Source organism: Solenopsis invicta, chromosome 16, assembly GCF_016802725.1.
Source record: "Solenopsis invicta isolate M01_SB chromosome 16, UNIL_Sinv_3.0, whole genome shotgun sequence".
In the NCBI taxonomy this organism is placed as follows: domain Eukaryota; kingdom Metazoa; phylum Arthropoda; class Insecta; order Hymenoptera; family Formicidae; genus Solenopsis; species Solenopsis invicta.
The window spans coordinates 529,683-545,500 of record NC_052679.1 but is presented as its reverse complement, the minus strand read 5'-3'; the positions used below and the strand labels follow the sequence as shown (position 1 = coordinate 545,500).

Genomic DNA, 15,818 nt, shown 5'->3' with positions numbered 1-15,818 from the left:
TGCATGGCAGAATAATATTGCGGATATTAACGGGCTGGAGTTTAATGAAATCTGCATTTTCGGCAGTGGAGTCAAAGCGAAAACGCGTCACGTTAGCTCGGAATTTTATCGCACGTGATTTTCTCGTATAATGAAAATCGTGCGATTGATCACTGCGTCAATTCCGCTAGCAATGTGTGCGCGCGCGCGCGCGCGCGCGCGTGTGTGTGTGTGTGTGTGTGTGTGTGTGTGTGTGTGTGCGCGCGCGTGCGTAAGTGTATGTAGCTTTGTGTAGAGTTAATTTGCGAATAATGATGATAATGATAAAGGACGATGATTAGGGACCAGAATTTCATTTCGTTAACAATCGAACGCACGTCTGTTCCACTAAAAATGGTCAAATTTTACAGTTATATAATCGAACGATTGCTTTTAATAGATTAACCGATAGCCGCGACAAAGAAATAAATAAAAATACGATAAAATTATTATAAATTGTTACCGTGGTAACAGATTTTATTATCAATCTCGTAATATATTTGATAAATTTATATAAAGTCATTTTACCGAGAAAGAATGTAAAACTTTCCGCAATAACTCTTGAATCTGTTTTAATTAATTACAATTACGCAAATATCACCATTAAATTAGCGATATAAACGTAAATTATTTGATGCTTTCATTTAATATAAACGCACAAAATTTCTTTGAAGGCTTTTAAATTTATTACAGTTAGCTGGTATAAAATTATGCAATAATTTTCGGAGCTAATGTAATAACATGTATTGTTTGATCTTTTCATTTGACAATGCGCGGATGTGTAATCTTGTTAGTGGCTTTGTGAAAACTAATTAATTATAGTCTTACAACGTGAATGAAACAATCGATAACTTTACTCACATGATGTGATAATTTTATACATCTCAATGTTCAATGAAGGAGAAACGAGGCACAGGAGGCTTTTGAAACATGATTCTGAGTCCATAAGGCTATTTAAATAATAAATCAAAGGGAGAACTAATTTAAAGCTCCTTTCTAATGACATTGGGGAAATGTAAACGAACACGGCGACGGGCGCGGAGTAGACGCTATTAATAATGACACTTTGATCAAAACATTGAAATTTCCGTCAGTGCGATATCTTCGACGTATCATAGCTAGGTGAAATAATCATAATACGCGCGCGTATACAGGCTCCAGTTTGTGAATTATTTAATTAACTAATAACAAATTTTGTTACGTGCAAAATCATGAATTTCTCCTCGTATTGAATTTAGCTATCTATTACCGAGAGGAAGCGGCCGTTGTTTCGGATACCTTGTGTGCGACCGGAATATTTGTAACAATGCAATCGCGTATAATTACAATTACGTCGCGTACGGCGCATTGCCGTCGCGCGTAGCGTTGCGAGATAATAATTGCATGTTGATTCAATCCATTCTCGCAACACACGAGGAAAACGGCCAATGAGAATCGCGAGAGCGCTTCTCGATAAACAAAGTAGCATTGATTTCCCTGCTGCGCGACGATTGTTTCGCGCGAAATCGAACGAATCGGAAAACGGTATGCGCGCATCCTCCAGCTTTCTCTCGCAATATTTTTCTTCAATTTCCCGTGTAGCGTCGATTCGAAACGAGACGAGGAGAAAAAAAAGTTATTATTTCTTCCAAGTGAGTGCGAGCGACTTTTAATTAACGTGACTTTTAATAAAAACGCGAGTTAGATCGAATATCGTGAAAATCGGCGGTCTAGCGCTAGCGCGCCCGTACTCGAGAAAATACAAAGCTCTTCCGCCGAGAGAAATCACCGAGAGAGAGTAGTACGAATAGTTCTTTCAACTCCCCCTTTTCTCGTTTCTCCATCTAAAATAATTGAAGAGAAACATGTCAGATGATTTTACTGGTTTGTATCAACCTTTTTGATTGAACAGCTAGTAACTGGAGATTGAGATGAAAAATGCTGGAAAATTCAACAGAGAAAAATGTGGAAAATTAATATAAAATTATATAGAGATCTTGTAATTTCTTATACATGCTCGTTCTTCAATCGCAGATAAAACAGTGTTAATCGTCACACAATCTACACAATGCACAATGTAATAAATAGTACTACAAAGTATTCTGTAGAATGAAAAGATTCTGTTTGAGGAAAAAAACGCGTTAGAGTGTGATGCAGAAGCGGTCGTCTATACTTTTCCAAATAGTTCCCGACATTAATCGCAATCGCGGAGGATTTCATTTCAACTCGTTTGCTCGCCGAGGTTTGAATCGGTCTCGCGTAGTTGGTTTCCACGCTGTCGCGAATCTACGCGTGGAAACGTAAGACGCGGGGAATAGAAGTAAGAGTAGCGAGACGCGACGGGAGAGAATCGACGGAGCGGAAAACACGACTTATGACAGAACCCGTCATAAATTTGCGGAATATAATACGCTCGGTAATTACACACTGAAAAAAATTGTATTTTCAAATTTAAAATTTCCTTTTTCATTTTACAATGGTCTCTTCTACACGGAAAAAAAATGTGTTGTAGCAGCAAAAATCTGTGTAGCTAAATTTCAGTTGTAATATAGGGATGCCTAAAACTTTAGCGGCGTAACTAAATTTAATTAGCTGTTGACATTACAGGTAAGAAAGTCACAAAAATTTAGCTACGGCAGAAACTTTAATGAATGGCTGTGGTAGAACGCACGTTGCAGTCATTAATTTCACTGTGAGAGATAGAAGTAGTTTTAGCTTTTCTGATAATATTGTAGCTGCGATTGCAGATCCGAGTACCAAGTTTCTGAATTAATTTTTAAGTAGAAATAATCGAAATAGTACCGTCCAAATATATTTTATTTCACTTTTATTTTCGGATTTCAATTTTCACACCTTAACTTCAAAGAATTCTTTCATAATGAAAAATTTTAATTACACGTTTCACGTCAAGCGTGTGAAAGGACTACACGTAAAACTGTTATGTTTATAAAAATATTTCAAAAAACGTGAAACGAACCAACGTGAAAGTAATCTATGAACGAAGGAACGTCAATTTAATATCCCGAAGAGCAAATATGACGAATGTAATATGTCAATTTAAATTTGTAAACATCACAATATTTACTTTTATCGAATATAACAAGATTTTTTCCAATAAACTTTTTTATATTTTTGTCCGAAATTCAAGCAATTTTTTAGCTTAATCGGAATACATCGCTGTGTCTCGTACAACGTTACGATAAGTCTGAAAATTCTCAAGCGAATTAGATTCGCGCGATAATCTATGTTGGCTGTTCTACCGCGCGGAATTTACGGAATCGCGTCTTCGCGATTGCAGCACGGAATCTGCGATCGCGTTGCGCGCGTGGGATTATAATGGAACCGCGCGGTATTGCGATATTCATATTGCGAGCTGCTGATTACGTCGGCAAACACGATCGTCGCAAGCTCGGAAATGCGGCTCTCGCGACTACCGTACGTAATCTCGAAATAAATCTTACATCGGCGCATATAGCTCGCGTCGCTTCCCGGATTGTGTTGCATGTTACGTAGTGCGCGTTCGATATAAACGCGTGCATGCGGCGACACCACAATATGCATCCCGACGATGCAGCCGCGGCTGCACTCAGCCGCTCTGAAATTCGCGGAGTACGTGCAACCGCATCCGCAAGCTCTCTCTCTCTCTCTCTCTCTCTCTCTCTCTCTCTCTCTCTCTCTCTCTCTCCTTCTCTCGCGTGCGGGATGCTTCTTCACACGTGCATTCGAACGCTTAAGCCGCGTTTAATCCATATGCCAGCGGTTCCTTACTTGTAAGAGGAAAAGCGTATTCCTTTTTACAGATTTATGGACACATCTCACAAAAATCCTTTAGAATTCTTTAAAACACGTTTTACTTAAAATATGAATTGTCTTTGACTACGTTATGATGCATCTATTTAAAATTCTATCATATTGTATAAAAATGTTGCGTACATTGACGTGAGATTACTTATTTTTATTTTGCATAAGAATTAGTGTCACGTTGTATTGGTATAATAAAATTACATTTTACATTCGCAAACGTTATAATTTATGACAGAATTGTGAAGCAAAAGCTTTCTCTTTGTCTTTAAATATTCAATTATCTCAGAGTATAATGATACGAGTATCGGCCATCCCAATATTTTTTTTAGAGACTCCATTCCTCTTTCTTTCCCCTCTTTCGCACAAGCCTATTAATATTATTTTACGAAATTGATTTTTAAGCGGCGCTCGTGGTACGTGCATTGTATTTTTCGCGTACCCTGCAGTCGAGCGAAATTGGCCGGATGATTGGTTAGCGGTTTCCGATCGCGCTTGCGATCGCGCCTCGATGGAAACTCGCAAAAGCGACGCGACGCGACACGACGCGAGCAATTATCGTGCCGCGTCGGGCATTTTCATTTCTGCGGGAGCACTCAAATCGCGACACTCTCACCTTTTTTTCCGGCCGCTTTTCGCTGAACACGCGTCGCATATCCGGTTCCGCGCGAACCGATCCCTGTATTGAAATCGCCCTCGCTCCGTATTATTCCACTACGCCTCTGGGAATCCTCGGTAATAACGCGTCGTCGAAAATATGAAAAACGATATTGCATCCTATGCGTAGGAAATTTCATAACAACCGGTTCTCGTCTCGCACGATGCATTAACAATATACAGAATGTTTCTCAACAACGTCAATTAATCCTTTGAAATAAACACAAATGTAATATATTTCAAAAGTTTTTTTTTAAACGTATATTGTTGAAAATATATTTTCTTCTTTAAATAAATAATCGTCACATTGTAAGCGTCAAATTATTGAAAGGATGTCGATCGATCAGATATCTTCTCTATTTTTGTTCTATTTTAATAACTAAAATAATTATCAGTCGGAATGTCTTGAGATGACTCAGTAAATCAGAGATTCAATCCACTTTAAATCAATTCATTTCTATCACTATGCAATCTTTACAATAAATCTACTACAGCGAATTTCGCAATGCTCAGCCGCGATCCGTAACTATTCGTAACCGCAGTTTCCAATGTTATCGTCTAGATAATGAAACTCTTTCCTCTTCGACGATCGGTAGATAACGGCAGTCCATCGTCGGCGGCATCCCGAACGATCGTCCTGGAATAAAGCTTGGCACTCGGATCGCATTGTTCGTTCGGGCACCTCGCGGGGGCCGCGTAGTGGACTACTGTTGCCACCCCGAGAGAATTCGATTCATCAAAGTTCTTGCCAAACGAAAAGTCTCGATAAGAAGGGCGAGAAGAGTGTAAATGAAAAAGTAGGAATAGCGGAGGAAGACAAAGTGGGAAGAAAGACCGAGCGGGACAGGATGTGTCAGGTGTGAGCGAGAGAAAAATTTATTGTTTGAAAAGAAGGGAATAAAAGGATTAGAATTCCTTTAATCTAAAGCAAGCTCTCCAAAGGTAGGAAAAATCGAAGAAGAACGTATAGATTGAATAAAATATCAGTTTAATCCTGTTACACCCCTTTACAGATTAAATGCGAGAAATTAACACTCCACAGACCATCCTAGGTCGTTTGAGACCCAGACATTTTCCCATTCTGCCTATTATGCCTAATTTCCACACGTACAAAGAAATATTTGGGATCACATAATTGTTCAAATGTATTTCAAAATTTGAAAAGAGATACCAGTATTTTTTCAGACTTTTCTTAGCTTAAAATTTCTTTGAAAAATAGAACCGTTTATTAGTAACCTAGTTGGCCTGACTGAGCAGAAAAGTAGACTGATGAGGAGATCTGCAGAAGGTTAATGGGACAAATTTTTGTAACAGAATTGTCAACAGTGTATGCTTATCAAAAATTATAATTTAAAAGACAAGTGTAATTTAAAGACATTTCACGTTCAGTAAGAAATGTCCAAAATAGGGAAGAACCTTAAATTTAAAGTGAGAAAGGAACGACAGCGAGAAGGGAATTCACTCGCAACTTACGAGAAACGAGAATGAAGAAGAATGTAATAGGGGCGGCACAGAAAAGACGGAGAAGAGACGGGACGTGCTAGAAGACAGCGGAGAAAAGAAGATGAATGTCGGCGAAGAAATGCTGACGAAAAACCGCGTGAGTATGCAGAGCGGCGAAGAAGAAGATGCAAAGGAAGAAAGAAAGGAGGACGAAGCACCGCGCCGTGGAGCACGGCGAGGAACGAAGACAAAGCGTAAAGAAACCGTGTGATAAACGGCGAAAATGTGGAGAAACAATAGGAGTAGCTGGAATTGCGAGCAAGATGGAGATCTAGCAGTACAGAAAGATGGGTTAAGAATTCAGGAGAATAAGGGAAAAATATGTTAGCGTTAACTCTGAATATGTGCCGTCGCAAAAATTGGAATACCTTGCGTGATGTATCACATTTCAATGCATTCCCCTCTTGATTTAAGATCCAAAGTTACTTTAAAAATGTTTCCTCTCTACCAGAGATTTTATTAGAAAATAAAATTCAATATAATTAATTAATACAATACAATTATTAATTTAAAATAATTATCTTAAATTATTTTAATAATAAATATTATATAGTCCGTTTTTATATACATGCTTAACATTAAAAACTTATTCAAAATTGTTTCATAGGTGAAAAATTGTGAAATAATTTTTAGAGAGATAACTGCACAAAATAAGATAAAATCCTTTATAAACTTTGTGTCATATTGTGAACAAGGAAAAAAAAAGATAAAAATTAAGAAAAAGTGAAAATAAGACAAGGTTTTCACGAAGATGATGGCCGAGATAGGAAATGAGAAAGAGAGAAAGATTGAGAAGAGATTTTCGAAATAGATCCATGGCGGCTACGCGATATGAATTCTGCGACGTGTGCGATAGATCGGTGCGATATCATCTGGCGAATTCTTCTTCGGCCAGTTGTTCCGTCGATGGATCCGATTGATAGCGACGTTCTGGCCAGTGCGAAATTTTCGGGAAGAATCAAATCGTGCGATCTATTCGATCTGGGTTACGTGTCGATCCTGCCGAGTCGACAAGTCGTGCCAAAACGCGACGAGCAACGCGAAAACGCGAAGATTCCTGACGCGATAATGATCGATTTTTTTAAAAGGCGTTTACATGCATCTATGTGCATCGAGAAACAAAACGCTAAAAACGAAGACGTTTCAAGTATTTTAATCACTTGGCGATCAAACAAGCGCAAAATTTTACCAAAAAATATAAAAGAAATGCAGAAACATATTATAAAAAGAAATAGACACTGTATAACTAATCGTTTCTATTTAAAAAAAGCCAACTTTGTGACAAATTTTTACTGAGAAAATGTATTAAATCAGATTCACGTTTGTAAAGTAAATTCTATTACTGTGTCTCGAGTTAGACTTTCGTGGAGAACAGGGAATAACGGAATCAAGAAATTCGTAAAAGCAAAGTAAAAGAGCGACCAAGCGTCCACGATTTTCGGCGACACGGCGAAATCAACCGGATCGCTTTTCAAAGGCTACTAATTTTTAATTAAAACTTCGTCATCCTTGTCTATTATTCGGAAGGCGGAGATTGCGAGCGGAACGGCGAATTCGACACACACGGCCGCGGTCGTACTGTATTAACGTCGTTGCGACCGAAGGAATGTCGACCGCGGTTCTGTCAATTTTTAATTAAAAACTTTGCGGTTACCGTCTGAAAACGAAAGCGACGTTGAGTAATAAAGACATGTTTTTACAGAATTATTATGAAGATTAACTTTACCGTATAATTGTTAAACCTGTGCTATATTACTATGCTATTATTAAATAGTTACATATTTAAACTACATATTATTTTTCATTCCATTAATTAAATCTATTATTTATTTTTATAAAAATTATTATTACTATTAATATGTATAATTACTGTAATTATAAGAATTGTTATTAAAGATTAATATTTATTACTAATATTTTTACATTTTTTTCAGAAAATAATATCAATAGTGTTTTTTTATATGGAGCATTTTTTACTATCTTAGAACACAGAGTCAGATATTTAAATCTTGACTCTTTTCGAGAAAAAAAAATATTTTAGAAAAAATGTTTCAAACAAAAGTCGTATAATAGTTTAACGGGAAACAAATAATGCTAAAATTATTTATCAAAAAAATTGATTTTTCAAGATTATACGAAATTGTTACTATTCTAATATAGAATAATATAACATTTTATATAAAAAATAATGCCCCTAATAATTTTGCCTTTAATTATTTATTAAAAAATGTTAAAATAAAGTTACTAAAAAATCATTTTAGCAGCTATTTTGGCTTTATTTTGGCATATTTTGGCCAAATATAAAATATCTAATAAGTTATTAATTTTTTTGATAATTGTATCTGAATACTTTTATAAACAGAATAATTAAAAGATTAATAGTTTACGAGATATTTTATATCTCACGTCAAAATATACAACATGCCAATATAAACATCTCCTAAACTATTGATTTTTTTCATAACCCTATGTTAATACTTTTATACGTAGAATAATTAAGAAAATTATGTTATGTACAAAATTGCATAATTTAACAGAGAGAATCTTCATGTAATCTTTTTCAAAAATTAATTTTTTACTATGTACCTACTTTCAGACCATACTTTGGTTTGGAGCATTTTTTATAATATTTTATAATATTTTAATAAAATGCTTTCTTTTCAAGCTATTCAAGCTCAATTTAATGCCTCAATTAAAACCCTGTATAATCATTCAATTATTTTAAAGAATTTAAAAAACTATAAAAGATTTTCTTGATAGCCTTTCTATATATTCTCTCTATTACTTTGTAATTTATCTAAACTTTCTATCTCAAAAAGACTCTTAATATTAGGAGAAGTAGCAACGGAGAGCGCGCGACTATGTTGCGACTCATTTAATTTCTGTCCAAAGGAGGATCGAGAATGTTAATTAAGGTATTGGTTCGCGAGGTAGCCAGACATATCGGCCACCGTGAAATTGACAGGAGTCGTGATTTAGAGTCCGAGCGATCGAGGTTAACGATGAAGCTTAACGATTCAAGGAACGCGAAATTTCCTCCGTGGCGTTACTCAGGTATCGAACTGCGCTCGGCGATCGGGTTCTCCTTGCAGTTCGGGACCATTTAGCTTCACGAGTAATGGCGTTCGATAATGGCTTTCCAACGTTCGAAGACAATGCTTGAATTTATCGTTTTTACGCGGCGCTGACGCTCGTACAATTACGTTCGCGGTTTCTTGATGAATCTATAACTTATTCGTGCGCGTGCGTCGCCTTTTACGAGAGAGATATATGTATATATATAGTAAGTCCTGCGTTATGCGAGCAACATTAAAAATATTAAAACAATACACGATAAGTTATTACAAACGCAATATAGTAAAATGGGCTAGGGTCACTGCACCAGTCAATAAACAAATAAAAAATTGAACTGATATTCAACAAACATATAAATAAAATTTTAATATAACTATTACATTTTTAAATAAAAAAAATGAGATTTTAATAAAATCTTTATAAAAATTAGATTATAAAACTATTTTAATACTATTTTAATACATACTTTTCTGAAATACTCATTTACTGGTGCAGTGACCTTATAAAGTACTTAAGTTCTCGTTATAAGACTCACTCTTATTTTATTTTGTAAAAAACTTTAACGGGGAGAAATATTGAAACAAACCGAGAATAAAATCTTTATTTTTATCATACACAAAAATAAAATGTGTATATCTCCTATATATATGTACAATATATATTTCAATATTTGTAAATAAAAAATTTTCTTTTTATATACGCGGCTCTGAATATGTCCACTTCGTTGCAAATTTTGTTGCACTAAACGAACACAGTTCTTATTGCAGGTTTTAATTCCCTAGCTCCTCTTTATCTACTTCCTATGATGCATTTTTTGATCACTATATTCTAGACATAAAGCGCTTTTTTAAATAAATTCAAACGTAAATCTTATTTAATGCTGAGTTTTATTTAACGTCGACTCAAGTGTAAAATGTAATACATCACAAATATAATAAATTCAAAGCATCATAAATATATCAGATAGATATGCTGTATGCAAAGCCATGTTATGGATTTCTAGAGAAATGCATTCGATCATTCTCTTATCTGCTCTGTTCATCACCAAAGACGCAGATTGATACAGACGAATGCACATTGATAAGTAGAACGCGCTATGATCAGGCTTTCGGTAACGACTGGCGGTGCACCAGGTTATATGCATACGTCGAGTGGAACAACACCGCGGATTACCTGAGCGCACACGTACGACGGCGCGAGTAGTGGTAGTCAATTAGGAAGCGACAGTAGTACATGTCAATATCGTGCCAACAGTGGTAAAGCTCAAACATGTAGGCAGACGCACGCGCGCGCGCGCGCGCGAGGATTACCGCACACCAGGTTAATTTTGGGGATGATAACGAAGGTTCGCGGACTATGATAGTCAATTAAAGTGCAGCAGACTATTACAATGGGGAGTTTGCGCTGCTATGCTGGCTGTAGCCGAACGACGGCAGTAGCTCCGCAGTAGTTAACTCCGCTCCGTAGTTACGGGGACACGGATAAACACTTAAATGCTCATCGAGGCGATAATTGATAATTGCCTATTTGTCGTGCCGTGAATGACGGCGTCTCGGTAGCCGCATCTACGCGCAAAAACGTCTACGAACATTTACGTTAAAAACGTTTTATATAACGTCGATATAAACCCGCGAAAGACAATTAATCACTGGTAAAATAATTTATTTTTTATACTTATTCAAGACACGATGACATAATATTATTTTTTTTACAAGTTAAATGAATCTAATTTTATTTTACGTTAAGAATAGCTGAATGCGTAGTGCTCACCTAGATTGTATCTGATCAATATTTTATATTTTTATTTAATATATATATCAAATTTAATGACAAAAATTTCAAATAAATAAGACATAAAAGTAATATATACAAAAATGTAAAAGTTTTAACCCATTTGTACGTGCTGAGAAAACTGACACTTCTAAAAATGAGGTACAACTAATATTAATTAATGTTTTATCAATTTATTTAGCTGATAAAAATGTAATTATGCAATTTTATATCAAATTGTTATATTTTCATGACAAAAAGTTTATTGTACAATATTTTTCATTTACGTTGTACCTACATATTTAAAATGATTATAAAGACCGATGTTTTATAAAATATATCAAGTTTCCTCATTCGTATTACTATAAATTTTATTACAGTAAATGAAATTAATGTAAGACTAATAAGTGATAATAATAAAATTAATGATTGATATAAATAAAAATATGTCAATTGCGATAATAAATTAATTTGTTACCGATGAAAGATTAAATATTGTAATAATAGGTACTTGAAATATCACCCTACCATTTCCAACATTCATTTGCATGCAAATTAATATCAAATAAGAAATATAATAAAAAAATAGCTTAAGTATGCATTTGGCAATTCTCCCCTATTATTGTATGTGAATAAAATTTGTTCTTTTGACATAAGATTTATTTTAAAAAGATTAAATCTTATGGTTCTATACGTGGATTTGTTCTTATTGGCGTTTCGCAATTTTAATCAAGGTAACTATCGATCGTAGGCATTATCACTCCTAAACCACGCGAAGCCGTGCGAGCATAAATCATTCACCGACGCGAGGACATAAATCTTTCCGCGTCAACAGCGTGAATCCTTTCCATTCCGATAATCGAACGTTACCCGATCCGGCTCGTTGGGCCGTGACGACCTCATTAAAATTACTTTCCTTCCAATCTAAGACAGTTTTATCGCGAAGAATTCGTAACGATTGATAGTCCTTAAACGCAGCAATTAATAATGCAAAAAGATTTGTGCAAAGATACGATCAATTAATCAAGGAACGAATGCATTAAAAGTAATTAGTAAATTTCAGATTAATAACTTCCTCTTTAATTATACCAACCACACGTTCACATCTCTCTACGTTGAATCTTTCAGCCATAAAAAGAAGAAGAAGGTATGTTAAAAAAAGATAAAAATATGTGAGGAAGAATGTATTATTAATAAAAAATCAAAGATTTCTCTTCGAAAAGAGTTTCATGCACTTAAATCAATATGCGTTAAATATATCATCTTCATGAAAAATTATTGTTATCCGAGACATGCGCTACTTTTCGCGTATTACGAACATCCACCGATTTAAATCCCCTTTCCAATGACATAACTTCTTCCTCAGAAGTGGATTATCCGCTTTTGAATGTGTGTGTCATATTCCCCGTAGCAGCAGTTCCGACTGTAATGTGTCATCCGTAAATCAGCGGATTCGTCGGCACTCGCAAATTGGACACTCAACCGCAATATCGATACCTCGCAACCGCAGACGCGGGCATGCTTAAACCGCAAAATTGTCGAAGCACCGTCCGTCCTGTCCGGCCGGTGCATACGTATATACGCATCGTCGTAGATAACGAATCGACAGGCATTACTTAGGGCCGTCGCATTAATTAATCACGAGCGACAGCTGCGTGCTGGACACTCGTGGTGGTCGCCTTCTGCGAAAAGCGATCCTTTTAGGTTCCTTATATCTTTGTATCATTTTTCAGAGCAACGTTAGTAAAGGAACGTAATGTGCCTTTGACCCGTCGTGCATACCTTTGACCATCTTATCTTTTGAAATTATTGAATTTATTGGATATTTGTGAAAGTAAATAGTATATAGTATGCAGTTTAACTATCAAAGTTTTATGATCCAATCTCTATAATCTAAAATAGAAAATTTAATAAAAAAAAACTCTGCTGTTATAAAAAATGATTTGTTGTTTAAAAATAAATAGAATCGTTTTAAGAAGAATTTGCCAAAAGAAAAATTGATCAAAAATACTTTCTCTTTCCCATAATATTCTGTTCTATAATTATTCATTCTTATCTTATTTTTACTGTAACGTTCGGCACGTCAATGGTATAATTTAAACATTTTTGATATTCAAGGAATAATTCAAAGCTAAAAGTTTGCGGAAAATGCAAACAATTTTGGAGTTTTTAGAATTTAAAGATCTGCTTGTTTACAATGCGACATTTCGCAGACGTAAGCTCCAAGGATTACGGAATTTAGAAACTCTTATTCACGTCGCTATTCCTTCAGTATAAAGTAATATAAAACAACAGAACAAAGTATACATAAAGTGTTTATAATTTTTTTTTATGTCTTGTATGACATTATTTTATTATAAATAATCTTGAGTTTATTGTTTCTTTTGCTATAATTAATTCTTAATCATTCCAATAATTATTTTTGATAAAGCAAATATCGCAATACGGATCTCTCAATGACTCTTTATTATTATGTATTACTACCTTCGGAAGACAACCTCTCGTAAAATAATGAATATGCGAATTTGTTCTGTCCGTGTGAATAATCGAAGCGATCGTGTGCCTGCACGTCGAACGCTATTTAATTAATCTAAATACGGCTTTATTTCGTTCGTGCTCGCGCCACCTCCGTCAGTCGTTAATTGAATATCAAATGCTCAGGATTCAATAAAAAGCACGATCGTCCACGGCATATTTGTCATTCTGGATTTTAGACTGGACGGACGAAGCGGAATGATTAATGCTTCATTTGAGATTTTTCATCAACGGGAAGCACACACAAGTAATTTTATCCCTTTAATTATCTTCAATTATCTGCGAGAATTACACGACGCGATGAATCATGATTTTTCCTAATTTCAATAACTTTAAAAATATCCCATATCTATGAAGAACTCTTTTTGAATTTTTTTGTATTCGTCATTTTCATCTTTGGTTGTTGAAAATTAAGTAAGAATGTAAAATTGATATAAATAAAAGATTGATATGATAAGAATAAAGAATTAAATTAATTTAAAATTTTGTTGATGAGAAAATCAAAATCGAACATCAACCAAGAAGAAGATATATCACGAAATAACTACTAAATCGTTTACATTCCCCTGCAATAATCATTTTAGGTAGATTACAATACACAATTGTGCTACGTTAACAAATTGATTTAACTTATTATAGTTTTGTTAATGTTAATTGTAAAAAATTAAAATTACAACACAATACTATTATATAATAGCACTTAACAGAATAAATGTATGTATGTGTGTAAAATTACTATTACTCCTTCTATTTTATCTGACTTCTGGCGAGTTATTATATCTGTGCGTATTGCAAACGAAAATATAGCCAATGTTTAAATTAGAATATATTAATTTGTATAAGTTAGCCATTGAATATGATCCAATTGAGACAAATGCCATGTCTGTAATTCAGATCGTTTTCATGTTTCACGGCACTTATTATCCATACAAGCACTTAAATCCAGCTTGGCTTATAATCTTTCATTTCTATGTTTTTTTCAAACGTTGAGAAGTTATAAAAGTTATGAAATGTTTCATAAAACTATCGAAGAAAATTATTTCGAAGCCGATTTCGAGCTTTATAAAAATGAAAGAATGGCCGGCGATTTTAGGGCACTCTGTAGTCGAATATTTAAAAGCATTTCGCGTTACCACTTATATTGTAAAAATTCATGTTACCCTCCTGGTTGGTAGCACGAAAAAAGCTGCGCGTAAATAGCGAACGAGAGGTAGAAAGCTTCGACGAGCAAAGAAGAGCCGTGACGAGGTTGAAAGGTGTTGCGATGTCCTTATTACTTGGCACGATGGCCCGACGAGTCTTCCTCGCCTAAAAGCCTTCTGTAAAGTTACTTCGTTTTACTTTGCTAGGATGCACCACCTGTCGAGATGCAGCACAGTTCCAAAAAGAAAAACTGACGACGGCGGTAGTGGCGGTGGTTGTCTGTCGACGCGTTTCTTGCAACGCTCATTAACACTCATGATTCATTAGGGCTCTTTTGTCGTTGACCCGATCTTCTTAAAGCATTGTCAAGTAAGTCGGACCACCACATTCTATGCAATCTCTTCACCCACGTAAAAAAGTAAATTAACCTTTTTCTATGTTTTTCTACTATAGATATCAATGTTATTTATATATCTATTTCATCTATTGCAACATTTAAAAAAAAGTGATAGATTTAATCAATTTTTGATTGTGCAAGTTTGATTTTAGTGTCTAAAGATATAAAAATATTCCTAAAATATTTTTTCAAATATTGACTTTAATATATATTTTTTGAAGATTTAAATTATTATTTTTAATGTATTCCTGCTTGTAATAGATGTCTAAAATTTTAATTTTTCAACTTTTTTTCGTTTTCGACATAAAATCCGACATGGATTACATTAAGGCATTTTTTCCTTTAATTTAATTATAAAAAAAATTTGTTAATCTATAAAACCAATAATATAAATAGCATAATAAAAAATACTTTCAAAGGCAATACGATTTAAGAAACCCAATTGTAAATTCTATTTTTGCAGCATGTTGCAAGAAAGCTAATAAATTAATTTGTTGTTATAGAAGGTTAATCATTATCGTAATATATACTTTCAAACTATAATTTCTAACGTTCTTCATTTGCGTACAAACTTAGTATTAAATAAGAAATTAAAAAAAAATATCTCAAGTAGAAAGAGAGTATGCATTCAACAACTCTCCTAGATTGCAAAATATTGTAAACCACAGTCAGGAATGAGTTACAAACAAGAAATTATGTTTCTAAACCAAGCATTCCGCACGCGATCACGTTTAAACGTAAATGTGAAAAGAGAACATTTCGTTGCACTGTGGAACATCAACTATCAAGTTAATATTCCAGACTTTTATTACTTGCGGGACGTTTAAGCTCGGTTCCGCTTAAATGCATCGGTATAGATCGTAGCCGCCCTGTAAACCACGAGCCTTCGCATTAAACAAGATCGGGAGTTAGACCCCCAACACGCGATACACGCTCGTCC

The 15,818-nt window shown here is 34.7% G+C and overlaps 1 protein-coding gene across 5 annotated transcripts in view; it reads right to left on the bottom strand.

The window, feature by feature from the left end:
• LOC105196108 (nephrin) overlaps window positions 1-15,818 on the bottom strand; it is a 301,908-nt gene that overhangs the window by 37,062 nt on the left and 249,028 nt on the right. The gene's annotated exons all lie outside the window — the stretch shown is intronic.